Source organism: Mobula birostris, chromosome 5 (assembly GCF_030028105.1).
Source record: "Mobula birostris isolate sMobBir1 chromosome 5, sMobBir1.hap1, whole genome shotgun sequence".
NCBI classification, from domain to species: Eukaryota; Metazoa; Chordata; class Chondrichthyes; order Myliobatiformes; family Myliobatidae; genus Mobula; species Mobula birostris.
The window spans coordinates 93,174,024-93,193,854 of record NC_092374.1 but is presented as its reverse complement, the minus strand read 5'-3'; the positions used below and the strand labels follow the sequence as shown (position 1 = coordinate 93,193,854).

At 37.3% G+C, this 19,831-nt stretch overlaps 1 long non-coding RNA gene across 1 annotated transcript in view; it reads right to left on the bottom strand.

Annotated features, from left to right (window-relative positions):
* The window catches only part of LOC140197888 (uncharacterized), a 33,202-nt gene extending 32,925 nt beyond the window's left edge, over positions 1–277 (bottom strand). The window contains exon 1 of the long non-coding RNA XR_011886047.1: positions 243–277. This is a non-coding gene — a long non-coding RNA (uncharacterized lncRNA). The remainder of the gene's footprint in view (positions 1–242) is intronic.
* Between the last annotated feature and the right edge of the window lie 19,554 nt (positions 278–19,831).

Sequence of the window (19,831 nt, the reverse complement as noted above, 5' to 3'; positions counted from 1 at the left end):
TGATCAAGTTTAGCAACAGGTTTGGGATTAAGCAATTATTACTTAAGTAATTAACATACAGGAGCAATAATAGATGTCAATTGTGAAGGGAAAAATACACTGGAAAATGATCCAGGACTTACAATGATAACAAAACGAGTTTTATAATAAAAGCAAATATTAAAAAGGTAGTTTTGGGAATTGTTAAATATTTTTCAATTTAATTTCAAATTACTAATAAGAGGAAGATAGAAGGAACCCACCTGTATTTTCAAATACTGAAGTATGAGGAAGAATACTAAGAAGAAGAAAGAAAAGCAGCTATTAATTTTCAGTCATCTTGTCACCCAAATGCGATTTAAAATTCAAAAATCCGAAATTAAGGTTAAAATAAAGTTTAAACATTGTGCATTAGTTGACAATACAAACCAGCCACAAAAATACCACGTCAGCTACTGAAACAGGGTAATAAAACAGCAAATACATTTAACATAGTTATTCAACAACACTAATCGATCAATCGAACAATTTTTCTATTCAAAACAAATTGCACTAATATGAAAAATACCCCAATAACGAAACAAGGAGGAAAAAGACACGAGCAACTTAGAGGATTAAAAAAATAATCAGCAAAAAATTTATAAATTAAAAAATACGACTTTTTAAAACAACGTACTAATCTTGTGCACTAACAGGGTAGAGCCAGAGGTCTGCTGAACCTGGCAGATCTGCTGCTTTAGACAAAATGGCGGTTCAGCAAATGTCTGCCTTATCATAAGTCACTTTATGCATCCAACACTCAAGCCAAAAACATAGCCTCAAATAAACGCCTCAAAAAAGAACGTTAAGTTACAATTGGCCAGGCGACTATAAATATTCATTCGTTTTTATATTGTTGGTTTAAATTAAATACGAAAAATGCACTGAAAACAAGTCTTTCTGGAGAGGACAGAAAAATATACTAAATCGGAGGGAAAAAAACTTTCAATTATTCTCAAAAACAGTTAATATTCAAATTACGCAAGTAATTCGAACAAAAGTACTCATTAAAATTAACCTGCAACACAATTCTAAGTTATAATGCAGTATCTAAAGAACTGCCACGCCCCAAAGTAAATTCTCTAATTTTTAGCTGATGTCTAATGTTAATCTACTTTTCAAAAAAGTGATATTTAATAATCAATCTTAAACTTTCACTTCCCTTACATACAAATCTGAAATCTTTCCCACTTATTTATGCCTTGTATTAGTCAGTTCCCAATTATTCTCATTTTTTTTTTAAAAAAAAACTCCAGTTTAGGCCTTTATTAAGGTTACGGTTCTAACTGATTTTATTAATGCACCTAAAAGGTATTTTCATTATAATTTAATTGAACGAAAATTAAACACGTTTTTTCACTAATAAAGCTTTTTTCCCCTCAAGGAGTCCTCAGAAAAAAATTCTACATTAAAAAGTATACTTCCCCCTCCCAAATGCTATGTTTTATCATTCTGCTACAATAAACCCCCTATGAATTATTCTGAATATTTTCGGGAAAAAAATCCTCAAACGTCAGCAGCCATGGAGCTAGTGAGTTGCATCAGGCTGCACAGTAAGGGTGCAAAAACAGTGAGGATTCGAAAAAGCCTGAAAATTTATAAATTGGTGAAAAATTATACTTCTTTTTGTACAGATAATCTACTTTAAGCTTCAAAAATTATAAACATGACAAAAATAAATTATTTTCGAACCCGAAAATAGCCTTTTTACCCCTTTCTAAAAGCCTGATGCGGATGGCCCTGAGCATGCACTGTGACCACTACCAAAAGACTCTGATATAAAAAACAACTCACTCTGCCTGTAACCTCGTCGAGCTCCAACATTTCAAAGCCAAAAATCATTGAAAAGCATTTTCCCCACCTCGGAAAAGTCTACCTGGCAAATTCGAACCTTTTTTTGTTCCTGATTCGCCCCCCAGAAACCTTCCTACCTAAAATCCTTAGCTCAACCTCTGAGCAATTGTAAAGGGTGAAAAAAAAGACTGCTCAGTTCCCCCTGCGCAACTTTCTACACTCAAATTGCACATTTTCTAGGGCAGGGAAAAATCTGAAAAAAATTCAGTGCAAGCCTCTATGCTTAATGAAAACATGTGCAAAATCTCAAGTCTGGGGGATTTGTTGTTAAAGAATAAAAAATTTGTATTTGCATGTTTTAAAATTGCGCCAAAGCTAACGTCTCTGACTGCCTTGTAACCTTGCCAAGTGGCTGCTATCCTGGTTAGTACAGCAAACTGCCGACCTAGATTTTCTTCCTCTGTAGCTCCTTGGCACAGGGTCAATTTTTAAACATCTGCTTTCTTTTTTCTCACCATATTTAGAAAATATGTGCAATCAAATGCTTACTTTATTGCTTTTGTTTTATTTTTTCTAATTTTCCCCCCCTGTAAAATGGTGTTAAAATAAGCAGTGGCACCATGCTGCTTGGTGAATCTGCTGCTGCCAATGCAAAACTACTTTTTTCCCCTGAATCAAGGGGAGACAGAGTCGGTTGACTGCACACCCTACCCCTTTTTACCCAAACATTGACAAACAAATTAGTACAACACAAAACCACCAGAAGGTGCCTAACACTAAGGGCTTTCTACGTTCAAAAGAAAACAGTGCTCTTCCTATACAATCATAAACTTACACAACAGAGAAAAATGCAATGGAACATGGTCATTTTAAAAGCTCTCCAACATCAGAACTATGCATTTGTTTTTAGTACACCCAGGAACAACCCCAGAAATATGGACTAGAACTGAGCTGAGCACCTTTATGTTCAACCAAGAGCAAACAGACCAAAAACTAACAAAGAAACTGGAACACCAGATCATAATCAGTTCCGCAAGCCTACTTTTGAAATCAAATGAAGTCAAGACAGAGAATAGCCAGTGAGAGCACTGAGCTCTGAATATACAACCACCATTTTATAAAACAAACAACTGCTGCTTTTCCAAATTTGATTCTGGTTATCAGTTCTGTTCAAACATGTTGCAACATTTCTGCTAGGATACTACCTTCTGTCATCAGTTAACTTCATTTTTGTTTAACAAAAAAGCATGGTTTTCATGGTGAAAGCTCGTCTAATGCTAGAGTTTTCTAGAAAAACAACATATATCCTGACAATTTTTCTTATTCAGTATTGGTTCCATGCAACCAATTTAGTTGACACCAGTTGATAGTGAAAGGGGAGCAGGAACTGACCTGGTCTGAAACCACTGCCAGTATCATTCTGTCAGTGGTCATTTGGAACTGCAAAAGTCAACCTGACCTTGAGATCTTGGTTTTTCCAGGGAGTAAGGGAATGAGTAATCTCAACTCTCCATTTCCCTACACTGTCATCTTAACAATGGTGAACATTAGAGAGTTAATTTAAGGAATTCTACCATTCTGAACTTCCACATTCCAAAAACAATTTTAAAATTTCATCTAAAATAATCCTGCAACTAGTCAACAAATCTCAGCCATATTCTCTACTGCCACTTTCACAGATGAATTTGCCAATCTGAACCAAATCTTTCTGGATACCTAGTGTGGTCTAAAATGCTCCTGCAAACAAAAGCAATATGCTATGACCATCTAAACACACTAAAAATGATCAACCTTTGCCAGAGAATTGCAAGTGAAGTGAGTGACCAAAGATGATTACAAACAAGTTTCTTCTTTCAAGGCAAGCTGCTTCATATGACATTTATTGCAGCATAGATTGCGTGCAACTTAGTGTGAAAGGACATTTCAGAAACAGGCCACCCTCTTCCTTGCTGAATGGTTAGCTATGGATGGACACTTCAGAAAAGAGAAAAATGAAGAATTAACTTTGTTAAAGGTACACTCTCCACATTTAGGCCAGGGAAGCATTGTCTACCTTCACCTTCAGATAACCAGAATATCTTTTCAAAATTAAATGGTTCAGCCATGATCTTGTGTAGTTTACATACGATCATGTATTATACAAAAATATGTTGAAATTAAAGTCAATTCCTCTCATAGAGGATAACAGGTGTTAAATGTGAACTGTTAATTATTTATTTATTCACACAGTCTACCTTCTACCTAGGTGGGATGACACTCAAGTGTAACTAGCTTCAGAACAAATTTTGATCAGCTGAACAAAAAGCAGGTATATTTCAGCTATCTGAAGAACATACTAATAACAGTCCCAAGAAGTTGAACAAACCATCAGTTTGCCCTTAACAGGTTAAAAGGCTATTTGTTACACAACAAACTTAAAGCTTTACCTAACGAAAGGAAAGCAAATTCAATTTAGAAAAGTTAAAGGTTTCTAGGCTGTTTCAGAACAAAAACTGCATTGTGAAGAAAAATATGTTGGCTGCATTTGCCTGGAAACCACAGTAGAGAAAACAAATGATGGATATTTTATGAAAGCAGGAATAGAGAAGGAAAACTTTCAAGAGTGGGATAGTAGACAAGTTTTGTAAATACACTACTTATCTACTACCTCATAGTATATTAAATCTAAAATCTGTTTTAATATTTTAAGTGCTGGAAGAATTGATAAACCAACTGAAGTTGCCTTTGCCCAAGATGGAAGCATTAGCAGTGGTCTTCCACTGTAAATTTAACAATTCGAGTTTCAGGGGATTCTTTAAAATCCCACAGGAATAATCCCCATAAAATCAATTCTGCTCGAAAGTTAAGGTCAACCTCGGCAAATTAAAGGCAATTAGCTGATTTAAGGTGGAACACAACAGAAAAGGGAAAGGTGAGAAGTGATCATGTGTAAATGCTTCTTTTCCTTTAGGTGAGATAGTGAAACAAAATCCCTCTTGAATGTCAAGGCAACCCCTACAGATGATTACTATTGCTTGGCGTGATGAACTCCACTCATAGTAGCTTTTTCACTTTAGAAATTGAATTACAAGAAACAAACTTCAAATATGATAACACAAAAACTTGAAACCATTAAAGTATTTCTTCTCCAGACATTTCAACAATCTAGATTGTCATCTACATTTTATTCTTAGCAATATAGTCCAAACTATAATATCTTACCTTCCACCCTACTGCACTACATAACATGACAAAGGAATGGCAAGTAGTAATAATTTATACAAAAAAAAACTCTCAAGCTTTTAAAGTTAACATCTCGGGAACATACAACAACCTGCCAGTTAAAAGTATGAATGCAGACAAATAGTGGAATCTATTAGTGTAGAAGTGGTGAATTTCCTTCTGGAGTGAAGCATTATATTGTAACAATTACAGAAAGTCCTTCTACTCTGCTGATTTACCATCGTGAATTTATTACTGGGAGTCATGCTAACTATATTGTATTCCTCCTAAGCTCTCCCCTACAATGCCCAGTGACTCCAGTTTGCCATTAGATGCATTGCATTTGACATCTTGTGCTGTCAAATAGCAAAATATCAACAGTCAGTGTGTGCCCAAAGCGTGGGTCAGGAACATAGTCCATCTGCAGCCAGTGTGTGGATCTGGTTGGGTGGGAAGACAGAGCTTGTGTGGTTTGACAAGCTGAAACTTGTAGCTCTGAACTATCCACCAAGGGTTTGATAGCTGCATTTCACTGCAGTCTTTGCTTTACTGCCAGCAGCTTTACTTATTTCAACATGTTTAGTTATCCAAGGAAATGTTCCTGTCTGTCTTCCTCAAAAAGAGTTGGTACATGGAGCTCAGAAAAATAGAAGGCTATGGGTAACCCTAGGTAATTTCAAAGGTAAGGACATGTTCAGCGCAGCTTTGTGGGCCAAAGGGCCTGTATTGTGCTGTAGGTTTTTGTTTCTAAAAGAATAAGCAGGAACTTAGCATAATAGTACATTAAAGTTGCGCTGATCCTGAAAGATATCACTAACATTATCACTGAAAGATCCTCCAAATCCACTGAAAGGATGTAAAGTTTGGAGCTTCCTCTCTGAGGCAAATATTCCCAGCACTGCAGCTTTAATTACACTTAATTGACTCAATGCTGGTGTTTGCATGTCAGATACCAGTCCCAAAGATCTATTCTATCATGGAAATAGATTACCAAGCAGATGATAGTGTGTAAATAAAAATCAAAGGGGTCCTCAAAACCTCTCTGAAACAATGCAACATCCCTGCTGAATCCTAGGAATCCCTGCCCCATCATGACACCTCAGAGTGGAAAATTGACATTTGGTTTTGTACTGAAAACCTGTTTGCCTGTCAGGAGTACACCAAAGCTTTAAATAAACAGCAAGGCACTACAACACCCACCCACTTGTCTCTTCGAGTACCACCTGCCCATCTGCAGCAGTCTGCCTCATATGCCACCTCAGAACCCCCAGAACTGGAGTGGAAGCAAGTCATCCTCAATTCCGAGGGACCGTCTAAGAAGAGAAGAGGAAGAGAAATTAAGATAAAACAAACCCAACTATTCAACAGGCAAACAAGGTGCGGCAGGTTTTTCTTCAACTTACCAACTTGCACCATTATTTCCAAACATCCTACGTTCTTTCTCTGTGTACCAAAATTTCAAAATTACCATTTCCTTCACTGTTTTAAATCACCCAAAAATAATTGTAGGAGTAACAACAGGGAACTTTGCTTCTATATCTTCTCCAAGAAATGTATGTTGAAATTGGATGCAACTCAATCATACCAACTGAAATAAAGGAAAATTTCAAGAGATGATCTTTACAAAGAACAGAAACTTCAGCCCACAGGACATTGTTGTAAGAACTAACACTACTTTGACATGCAAGTAAAGCTTGTTGGAATTAGTCACAAGAGAAACCACTTTTGTGTCACAAAGGATAGCCAAGGACAAAGTGAAATGCTTAAAACTAAGGTTTGCACACAGATTAAATTGCCAAAGACCTAATGGCTACTAGGTGGAGGATTCTTAGTATTTTCAAACAGGTTTTGCACATTCCACGTAAATTGATGGTTTTCTATATGCACATTGTTGGGTTTACTTGATCCACAAGGCTAAAATGAAAGTTAAGTTTTCCACTTCATAAGTTTGGGATGAAGCTTCGGTTATTCAATGAAAAACGAAACAGATAATTTCTGACAGAAAATCTAATGATAAACGCAAAATATTGCAGATGCTGGGAATTTGAAATAAAAGTAGAAAATACTGAAAAGTGGGAGGTCTCCAACATCTGGAGAAAGAAGTGGAATTAGCATTTCAAGCTGCTGATCTCCTTTCATTAAAAACAAGTCATAGAAGCAAAGCTCAAAATTGCATAATAGAAAATTGTTTCAAACAAAATGCAGAATTCAAGTGCAGTAAATAATACCTCTAAAAGATGTTCTTTTTTAAATATCGGATTATTGTCATTGGACCCCAACATACAAATTTTGCAACTATCTGCAAGCAAAATGCAGAACTGTAAAAGCTCTGCAAAGCAATGATTTGGGATCTGCTGCAATGACACCCCAATAGGTGTCAAACTTAACACAGTTGATGAACTTTAAAGGACAATATGTTTTAATCTCATATTTTGTTCATAGTTCCTATCACATTGCCATCAATTGCTGACAATATACAGTATATGCAAACTTAAACAAGGCCTTTATTTCTAATAGCCCAAGAATACTAAAGGTTTTGGTTGTGCACTATGCAAAAGATTTGCAGCTACATTAAGTACAGCAGTTGCCAATTTGTTAATGCAACAGACTACTGTCATTTTGATTAAGACTTATTCAATATCTTAGAGCTGAAAATCTGAGCTGCAGCCTCTCTTTTCAATAACTTCCATTTCACTGAGTATTGAATAACTGCCTGCCCATACAGGAAACTGGATCATCTCAAATATATCTACATAGAAATTAGAAACAAGTGCAGCCACTCAACCCCACAAACTTGTACCACAGATTTAATATCTCCAACTTTGATCTCACTGAAACTTCAGCTCCACATTCTCCTCCATTTGAGCTCACATTTCAACTGCTTACTTATGAAACTGTCTACCTCTGCCTTAAAACACTCAGACTCCCCTTTAAGGAAGAGTTCTAAAGACTTACAACCCTCAGAAAAACATCTCTTGTTTTAAATGGATCATCAATTACTTACAAATAATGACCTCTCCACCACTTCCACCCCACCCCACCAAGTTCTTCTACTTCCAGAAGACAAAAGTCATCTCTATTTCCAATATCCTCAGTCAAGATCTCTCAGAAATTGTACTTTCAATCAAGCCGCCACTCTTCCAAAATCAAGCACATGCAAGCACAATTTGTCCAATCTTTCCCCAAATCGCATCCCATAATTTCAGGTGTTAATCAGGTAAACAAACTTTGTACCACTTCCAATGCATTAATATCCTTCCTTAAATAAGATTAGTCCTGTTGACATACTGCAGAGGTGGTGTCACTAATTCCCATACAACTTCTATACTTCAAACACAACCTTTCTGGCAACAAATGATAACATTGTTACAGACATCAGTGGGAATTATAGCCCATCTGATTACCTGTTGCACTATAAGGCATTGCACTAACAGCTAAATGCCACCCCTTTACCTTCATCTGAATGATTAAAATATGATAAATTTGTGCACATTTAGGGGGAAAATAATGGGTCCAAAATAGTCCATCTAATGAAGTTTACTGTTTATTAGCAGATGGATATTTGTTGGTGTTCATAGGTTAAAATGAAATATGGTGAAAAATACCATCTGAATTTTGTCATTTCATTTGCATTTATGCTTTGTGTAAAAAAATAGTCAAATGGATAGCCTTCACCTTCACACCAAAGTTATTCCACTGAGACCATGGAAAGAATAACTTCGTTGTATACATGTTCCTTCTTCCGCCCCCCCACCCCCACCCCAAACCACCAAGGCACTTATTGACAGGCCTGGTATTCAAAATAGAATAGAAGTAGCTTCATGAACTTTCCATTGTTGACTCAGTAAAATTAATTCAGGAAAGAGTGCTTAAGTGCTTGACAACCTAGCTTGCCAATAGAACTGGAAAGCAAAACAATTGCCAGTTGCCGTTGGTATCAAATTAATGTAGTGTCCCAAAAACTGAACAAAAACAGAAATAGCGCCATGAGGCAATGCTGACTGGTTCATTTACCTTTCCCATTTTCAGGAAATAGAACAGAAAATTAGAGTAATGGATGCTTTGGACAATATTTCTACCATCACTGTTAAATCAGTTTTTAATATATTAACACCTGAATCACTACCCAGGAAATCGAGCAGTAGCAGTGTATCAGAGTAACTGGAGGAACTCAGCAGGTCAGGCAGCATCTACGGAAAAAAATAAACAGTCGACATTTCAGGCCAAGACCCTTCATCAGGATGAAGGTGAGTGGACCAAGTGAGTGAAATAAGGTACAATAAGGTGAAATAGGTGAATGAACAATGCAACAGAAATTGCAAGGTTAGTAGCAAATGACAAATGGTTCCCCCCACTCCCATTTTGAAACATGGCATCCCCAAACTCACCTTGTAAGATCTTGTATCATCTTGTACGATCTGCTCTTTGATTTATAGCATAACATATCATAAAACCACTCTAAGGTTCCAGTAAGACCACCTAAATCTTTAGCAGAGTATTTTAAATATATATCATTTTCTGTTTCTTTGTTGCATGTGTTAACTCAACTATGCATCTAAATCCAAAGCCCAACTGCCATTGCTTTTGTGGTGAGAAGAGACAAGGGATTAAGGTGCAGTGTAGGTAGGGCACCTCCACCTGCCAGACTGGAATCTGAACTTACAGAAAAATCAAACCATTGTACGGATATTCTACTGTGGTAATTGCTTTTTGATTATAATTTAAAATTAGAGTTGTATGTCTCTTATCACAAATGTTTTTGAAAATACAACTGTTGAGATAAGATAATTTACTACACACTACTTTTAACTACACTATGTGGTGTACGATGGCTTTCCAGTGTCACCAAGGATAATGTTTTACACAACCTGATTAAACTGGTGAAATGGGTGTATGCCTATTACAAATACTCTCCAATATTATTTTGCTTGATTATACCCAACAATGAAAATATACCCAGCTTCTAAACAGCTGAAGTCACGGCCTAAGTGGAACATCATTGCCAAATAAGTGCCTCATATTCCATTTCTTGTTCTGCAAATGATCAATGTGGCGGACTAACCTCTTACCTACCCCTTGAAAAGAACCCCACTCCAGACCATCAGAAAATTATCTCTGACACTATCATTAACATCAATTCTAGAGAACTCCCATCCACTGCCACCAAACACCCCTACCCTGCAACTACTTTTCTACCTCCAACTCAATATCCACAAACCTTACTATCCATTGTTTCTGCCTGCTCCTGACACTGAACTCATATCTGCATACCTAAACACCATTCTATTCCCTTTGGTTCAGTCCCTTCCCATGCACATCTGAACACTTCACATGCCCTCAATCACCTCAGTAACTTTCAATTCCCTGGCCTAGACTGCCTCATTTTCATCATGGATGACCAGTCCCTATATACTTCTATCCCTCAGCTCTCCACTTCTTCCTCAACAGAAAACCCAACTAGCTACCGTTTACTACCACCCTCTTCCATCTAGTAGAAGTGATCCTCACCTTTACAATTTCTTCTGGCTCAAGAGGTAGCCATGGGCACCCACATGGGTCCCAGCTATAACTGTTTTTCTGTTGGCTATATAGAACAGCCCATGTTCCAAGTTTTCGATGGTAACATTTTCCAACTCTTCCTGTGTTACATTCACAAACTGCATTGGTGCTGATTCATGCACCTATGCTGAGTTCAATTTTATCAACTTTGTCTCCAACTTCTGCCCTCAAATTCACTTGGTCTGTTTCTGACAACTCCCTCCCCTTTCTCGATCTGCCTCCAACTTTGGAGACAAACTATTTACCAACATCTTTTATAAACCTACTGATTCAAATAGCCATCTTGACTATACCCCTTCCCACCCTGCCCCTATAAAAATGTTATTCCCTTTTCTCAGTTCCTTTGTCTCTGCTGCATCCGTTCCCATTCCAGGACATAGGAGATGTCCTCCTTCAAAGAACAGGGTTTTGCTTCCTCCACCATTGACACTGCCTTCACCCGTATCTCTTCCATTTTCCAAACATCCGCACTAACCCCATCTTCTTGCTACCTTAACAGGGAGAAAATTCCTCTTGTACTCACCTACCACCCCATGAGCCTCTGCATTCAACACATTATTTTCCGCAACTTCTGCCATCTTCTATGGATCCTACCACCAAACACATCTTTACCTCCCCTCCCCACTCTCCACAGGGATCACTTGTTCCAGAATTCTCTTGTCCATTCATCCTTCCCCACTAATCTTCTTCCTGGCATATGTCCCTGCAAGCAATCAAAGTGCTACACCTGCCCATCTACACCTCATATTCCATCTGAGTAGCCTTCAACCTAATAGCATTAACATTGATTTCTCCTTCCAGTAATTTGTTTTTGCCTCCCCTTCTTTTCTTCTATTCCCCACTCTGGCCTCTTACCTTTTCTCCTCACCTGCCTATCACCACCCCAAGTGCCCCTCCTTCTTCCCTTACGCCATGGTCCTTCCCAGTCCTAAAGACGGGTCTTGACCTGAAACATTGTCTGTTTATTCATTTCCATATATGCTGCCTGACCTGCTGAGTTCCTCCAGCCTTTTGTGTGTGTTGCTCTGTATTTCCAACATCTCCAGAATCTCTAGTGTTTATAAATACTTATTGTTAGCTTTAAATAAAACTATGAAAGAACGGGAGACAGAACCTACGGTGGATCAGGGGAAGGGAAGTGGCTAACCCAGTGTATTTCACTAATACTTCAGATAGGTTTGATCATGCACTATGTGGTTCAACCCCACAGTAGAATGATGGGGAGATCTTCAGATTTATGAGAGGAATAATATGCTGGTGAATCCGTAGCACATGCAAAAGATTTGTTGGCACACAGCATGCAATGCTACCACTTGATTCACTAAATGCCACCCATAATAAAAAGATATATAATGATTAACTTTACTGCCAAATGATCTTTTACAACACAAGAGAAAGTGAGATGATTTCACAGGAAATGTCTCACACTGGCTTGGTGCCAGCTAGGTGGTTGAAAGAAAACATGATGTTGGATGATACTTTTTGAAATCCTCATAGACCTGGTATACACATTATTTGGACAGGAAACAGTTACAATAAGAAAATTCAGAAATGATTTTATTTTTCAATTGCATTTTAAAAAGATTAATATTAATAATTTTGAACTAGTTTTCTAAAATGCTTCATTTATTTCAGTCTCATACTTTAATAGTAAATGCATACAAAGAACAAGAGGATTCTCATGTTTTTTTCTTTTAAAAAGTCCACAATTATTCTTACTAGTTCATTAATCAATGATGATCTCTGCTTAAAATTACCATGGCACAAGAGAAAATTCTTTAGAAGATTATTGCCAATTCGGGCTCTCACTCTCAAAAAGATTTGCCACCCTGACCTGGAGCAAGTAAGGAGAACCTGTTTACACAGGAAAGAACATTATAAGTTAGACGACAATAGGATGATCACCGGTGGGTTAAAATTAAACTGGGTTTTGCCGATACAGTGAGTGATAATATTAAAATGCATTGCCAGAATTGGAAGATTCCATCTTAACTTTCAAAGAGGAATTGAATTAATACCTGAAAAAGAAAATTCTATGGTGCAATGGGGGAAAAACTGAGGAGCTGAACTAACTAAAATGCTCTTTCTTCATTGTAAGTTTCCAAAACTCATCTGTCTCCTGCTTTGAAGAATTCTTTGTGAAAGGACCATTTCAGACTCAGATTCAGTGCAAATCTAGTCCAATTTCACCATTAAATGAAAAATTCATTGCCACGGGATGGCTGCTGCACTGATGAATTCGGAAGTGTTGTTCGAATTTGCAGAAGATGCATTTTAGGCAATACAAAGAGACACACTGTGGATCTAACAGTATTGGACTTGAGAACAGACACGCTGATACATATCCATTATGGAAACTATTTTATATCCAGTTGCCAGCCAATTGTCACCTTGAGAAGCAAAACAAGCAAGCATTAGCGACTATTTTGTTAGAAAGTCTCAAGAGTAAAATCCACCACTTTTGACAAAAAAATAAGTCAGGGCTGACTAGGAGAAATCAGTGTAACAGGATTGTTCCTGCAAAGGACAAAACCATGTGGTGTAAACTTTTAAACCCCAAAATGAAGATTTTAACAGATTATTACAGCAGCAAAACTTCCAAGATTCAACCAAAAAATTAAACACTTACAATCTTTAATTTCTGTTTTTGTACCCTGCGGGCAAAGAAAAAGGCTTCGGCAAAACAGGTAACTTGTCTTTCAAAGGTGTCAGCCTATGACTTAGTGATATCTTAAAATCAATTGTTACTTGTTCAAGCCCAACCCCAGCACAATCTTGGCTGATACTCTAGGAATGAGTGCCAAGTTTCAAATATTAATTGAAGGTTCCATCTGTTCTCTCAGATGGATGTAACAATCTCACTGCATTATCTGAAGAGATGGGATTTATCTGACAATAGAGTTCAATATAGTACATCAAAAGTACTCTGCTCCAACTTTAATAAGCATTAACTGGTTATGTTCTGCTAGATTTCAAGTTAAGATTGCTGTATTGTCAGTGAATTGAGAACGATTTGATAAAGGCATGTTCTTTAACATTCTGAGCAGGGTGCAGCTGTCTTTACTTTCTCACTGTATTGTTTTCTATTTTATCTAAAATGATGCGGAGGTACAGGAACATCTTGGGCTAGTCAACATAACTGTTTCAGCACATGAACCCCAAGCCCTTTCCACTCCTCTGGTCTTCTGTACCTTCTGTTTTCCTTACCTTGCAGCACCCTCCTCATATCCAAGTCATCTATATGATCTCTGTTGTGACGACAAAAGCCAATCCATCTTTGCTGGACATTTCCTTACTGATCAGCCATGCTGATGGTAATAGCCATGAAGAATTATAACAAATCATGGGTGTGAAGAAGTAGTCAAGAGAGACAGCTACTTAAAGGGACTTCCCTTATCTCTCATTGTAACTTTTTAAAAATTCACACCTTTCTTTTCCCCTCCCACTTTACAATTCCACCCCCAACTCTACCTACCAGGTGTTTAGTACAATTAACACCTATGAAGGTATTTTCCAGTAGGACTAATAAAATAAATAGTGTTCTTTGTTTTAAAATCCACCTTGCCTCTAGGGAAAAAAAATCCTTCAGCTGCCTTGGAACTGCTTCAAGTCCAACAGAAGATCCACAAACCAAAGAGCTGATAGTAGATGGAAAGAGCAACATAGGGCAGCTCTATCAAGGTCATTCAAGGAGCTTAAGAAAGGATTTAGAAAAACTGGAAAGGGACATAAGAAGGCCTTGCCAAATACGATTAAGGAAAACCCCAAGCCCTCCCCACCATCAAGTATATTTAAATGGAATATTGCCACAAGAAAGCAGCATCCATCAGAATCAGGTTTATTATCACTGACATGTGCCAGCTGGAAACCAGCATAACAGGCCCCCACCAATTTAATACAGGATTATGAAAGCTCCGCTCAATGTGAAGGCACTTATGGCGAATTGAAGTTTTCCCTACATTCATGACAGTAATCAGTATTGGTGGATTTTGGAGAATGAAGAAAACTTTTCAATTACACTAACAAAAAGCAGATAGTCTTGTTTTGTGGGACAGATTGAACAGTGTAAATGTTCAACAACAGCCAGCCTGAACACTACCAACACAGCTTCAACCCAAAGCTATAAAGGCTCATTGCCTGTGAATTTGAGAACAAGAATAATTGTACAATTTCATATTCAGAGCTCCTTTCAGGAAATGTTTAAAAGAACATGTTTTGCACCAATTTTGAAACAATATCTCAGTTTCTCCTTTAAAAATCTCTTCCTTAATTTTGACCCAATGCCCAACACAGAAGCTAAATTCTGTGCTTAGTGAGAGCGTTCACTCAACACTCCTGTAAACTGTTCCACTGGATTTAAAGACTGTTCAATAGAGAAAAGTGCATGCCTCAAATGCAGGAAGTACAGAATTATTGGTAATGTTGTCATTGTTGAGCCCTACGTTCAGAATGTCATTGCCATCTGAACAAATTGCATTTTCCACTCATAGGATTTTTGGCATCAATTCTTTAAACGCCCTCTTTCAATATAACCAGCATTCATTATATGAAACTGCAGACAAAAAATATTTTAAGATGTGTTAGTCACACCAAAGTAAAGTCACCTACTTCTAAGAAATGCAAAGTAACAACAGTGGATTCCTGTTAATTAGGCCATGTGTTAATTAGAGCAGCCGTTTATTTGGGACAACGTTTAAAGAACAAAAACAAATCGCGAAAATAGCAGGGACTCCCTATATTTGGGACACTGCCACCTAATTGAAGTAGGAGACTGTTGTCAGTTTCCAACTAGCATCAGATGTGTGCATTAATGTGGTCCTTAGACAATACACCATGCTTACAGCAAACTGTTTTTAAATAGCATCAGTTGCGCGTGCTTGTGTTCAAGTAGCAGTTATTTTTGTCACTGATAGTTGGCGAGGAATAAGCAGCAAGACAATTCTGAACTATTTTGCTCACCGTGGTTTCAAGCATTCAGGCTTGAGGATGCCAGAAACAGCCAGGAGTAAAAATGAAACTATTTCACTATTTCAACAAGTTAAGATCTACATAGAATCTGAAGGTATTTACAATGAAAATGAAGATTTGCAGGCTGAAATTGTCAGAGCACTGTATGAAGATAGTCAATTATCTAGATGAAGTATCTGCACTGATTTTATTCATTTACAGTTAATCAAAAGAACGCAGCAGTGTATGCTCAATTCCTCCGTCGATAACTATTAGGATCTAATACAGTTTTATAGTACTGTAGTAGTATTGAAAGTGTTCCAATTCGTACAGTATTTCATTTAAATACATAATTTGTTACTCAGTTAAATGGTAGTTTTTTTAAAATATACCTTCTGAACTATTTCAATGAAACTTTAGCTAACTGGGGCAGCTGTTCAGCTGGGCCAAAATGTACTGGTCCTGATGTGTCCCAATTAACCGGAATCCACTGTATTCCAAATCAGACTGGATTCAAGCCCCACTCCAGGAAAACATAATCCAGCAGCAGATTCCAATACTAAAATATTGCAGAAGTTATGAATCTGAAATAAAACAGAAAATGTTATTTATGCACAGTAAGTCAGGCAGTACTTGTGGAGAAGGAAACAGAGTTAACAACTGAAATTGATGACCATCCTGTGTTTTCATTAGAAACACTTTCTTATTAACACATCTAATGCCCTTGTTAAGATTTCTACTGCTATGCTGTGAGGTATTTCATTTTAGTAGGTGTCTGTAAAAACAATGTCTCCTGCTGGTAGAATATTTTAGTTTCAACTAAATACAAGGGGCCATCTTGTTCAACTTAGGAGAGAGATTTGTGACAGACAGTTGTGGGGTTCTTGGTCTTTTGGCAGGAGATACAGTAAAAAAAATTGGGAGAGATGCCCGCAGGATTCATTCTGACAGAAAAACTCAATTGCAAGGAGACAAAGTCCAAGATGGGAAGCTCTACCAGTGATTGGTGATGAGAATTCAGCACTGTGAGTAACGGTTATACCCAATTTTTGGAAGCGTTGAGTTCCAATGGTCACGTGCGCATTTAGACAGGTCTAACTGTAATGAGCCCTTTTGTTTATTTTCTTTCTTTTCTTTCTCTTAATAACTGTTTGATAAAGTTGATTGGTAAATATACTTTCTTTACAACTTTACGCTGGTGTATGATTCGTCATTTCTTGGCAACTAGTAAGTACTGCCTATACAGAATGACACAGCATTCACTCAAATTGGGGTTCTGTCAATTGGAACATCCCAACTTTCCTTTTTGTTTGAACCCCAAATCATACCGACCCTAGACGTACATTGTTTATGAAAAGTGGACTTCTCACTGCTGAGTCACGTGGCTGTTAGCAGAGTTAGCTTTCAAGCCAAGTTTGCATGCGAGCCCAGTGAGAGGGTTTCACACATTACAGAAGCATTTGGTTAAATCAGTAACCAGAGCTCTCATCAGCTCCATAAGGAAGTTTGTAGCAAAAAAATTCAAGGAATATTGAATACTTCCTGATGTTCAGATCAATATTCTTTACCTCAGGTAGCATCCAAATATCTAATTCTGCATAAATTGGAAGGCAAATTTGATGAAATCATACAAATAGGATTTGTAACTCATTGAAATATAGCAATTTATGTTAATGACTATCCACATATTCAAAGAATATGACACCACAGTGTATTAATACTTTTCTTTAATGTTATTCATTGCTGTTACAGTGTGACTTTGACGATGTGGGAAATAAAATAAACATATTTGATGTTAAATTTTTGATAATATAACAGATGAGCTCCAAGCCCTCAGTGCCACAGGACAAAAATAAAAACTATTACTCAACTTGAGAAGTCACTTTAAAGCACCAAAGCACACAGTTACTCAATACCAGAAGGACTCAAATAGAAATATTCTTGTAGGTCTGTTTTAATCTTGGTGCTAATTCATGATTTCAGAACACAGCCCTGCAAAACAACACATTATTCTGTACAGTTTAAACTGCAATGCCAATCGGTTCACCATTTTATAGATCACAATAATAAGAATAAATCTCCAAGAAAAATGTCAAAATAAAGTTTGATAAAGTTTTTTAATCAATCAACCAGGATTACAGAAGCATACTTTGCTAATATATTTTTTTAATTCTCACTTTAACCCACAATCCACAACTGTAAAAAATTAATTATTCCTTTGCTTTTTATTTGCTCTTTTCTCCAATTTAATGCATCCAGAGGGGCAGGCAGGTTACCTGAAAGTACTGACAACTATTTAACATACCTTATCAAACACATTATCAAATACCTTCTAAACAGGGGTGGGCTGATAGCTTCCAATTTGTCAACAAGTCCCGCAGAATAGTTAAGGCAATTTTACAATAGGGTTCTAATTTTGAAAATGATAAATCCCTAAGGCAATACAAATTTTATGAAAAATTATGAAATTTAAATGTAAAAAATTTATACCACATTTCTGACCATAAAGGGTTGGACTGCAGAGGACTCTCAACCTACCTCCAGTTCCATCAGAGAGTATCAAAGAAAGCACTGTAACTGAAGGCAATTAAAGGCTACCAAACCTGCATATGGCACCTACGACCACACTACTGGCACATAGTCAACATTTTTGTAGTAATGATGAACAAGATTGTAGGAGACTGAGTACATCGTAAGAATATATCTTAACTGCTCACAGTGAATCACTTGCAGATTATGTCATCAGACATTCGTTCATAGAGCAAATAAAATATCTTTTTAGGCTATTGCTTGTCATCAGACAGTGATCAGAACAACTCATACAAGGATAACTGATTTAAAATTTAACTTTGTTTGTGCATCTGTCACATATTATCCAGTTGCAAGTTGTGTCAATGGCAGAAAGGAGTCTGTATATGTTGTGTATTTAATATTTCAGTAATATTCATGTAATATTGTAAATGTTTGATGAAGCATTCTTTGTTTAAATAATTCACTATGGGTTATATGCACGTAAATGACATGTGTCATTACACCACCATGCCATATTTAAGCACCACACGAAGTAAAACTAAACATGCACAAGTTATCCCAGGCTATCCTGTTTTTCTTTCAATTAGTTATGGCATTGCAAAACAGAACAGTGCAACAAGGAAATCTTAAAACAAATCCGAGATGACAACTGACCCTGTTGAAGCACAGCGAAGATGGTAGAGTTAAAAAAAAAAGCAGAAAATAGACAAAATTCACTCCTTCATTAACAGTGAGTACCAGTCGATCATGATACATTTCAAATGCAGAAATGGCTAGCTACATCGGACAGATAGACACATTCAATTGCACAAAAGATAACTGGCTGATGTATACCGAATGGATTGAACAGTATTTTTAAGCAAATGAAATAGCCAATGAGAAACAGGTGCAAGTTTTACTAAGTGCAATTGGTGGAAGAGCATATAGTATGCTTAGAAGTTTAACTGCTATAAATAAGCCGAAATTAGCTTTGCTGATATCATGAACATGATGCAGGAACATTTAGAACCAAAACCATTGTTGATTGCAGAACGCTTTAGGTTTCATAAGCGAAATCAAAAGGAAGGGGAGTCCATTTCAGCATTTCTGGCTGAATTGAAGAAATTTTCTAAGCATTGTCAGTTCAGTGATGGGCTTAATGATGCACAGAGAGGTAATTTAGTTTTTGTAATCTTGAAAGGAAACATTAAAAAACTACTAACTAAAGCACAACTCACATTTAAAAGAGTAGTTAAAGTTGTTGTTTCAAAGGAAACCGAAACCAGAGATGCAATTGAGCTCCAGTCAGGAATAAAAGTAATCATGAACAAAATTGCAACATCTAAACAGAAACAACAGGAATTCTGCAGATGCTGGAAATTCAAGCAACACACATAAAAGTTGCTGGTGAACACAGCAGGCCAGGCAGCATCTGTAGGAAGAGGTGCAGTCGACGTTTCAGGCCGAGACCCTTCGTCAGGACTAACTGAAGGAAGAGTGAGTAAGGGATTTGAAAGTTGGAGGGGGAGGGGGAGATCCAAAATGATAGAAGACAGGAGGGGGAGGGATAGAGCCAAGAGCTGGACAGGTGATAGGCAAAAGGGGATACGAGAGGATCATGGGACAGGAGGTCCGGGAAGAAAGACGGGGGGGGGGGGGGGAGACCCCAGAGGATGGGCAAGAGGTATATTCAGAGGGACAGAGGGAGAAAAAGGAGAGCGAGAGAAAGAATGTGTGCATAAAAATAAGTAACAGATGGGGTATGAGGGGGAGGTGGGGTCTTAGCGGAAGTTAGAGAAGT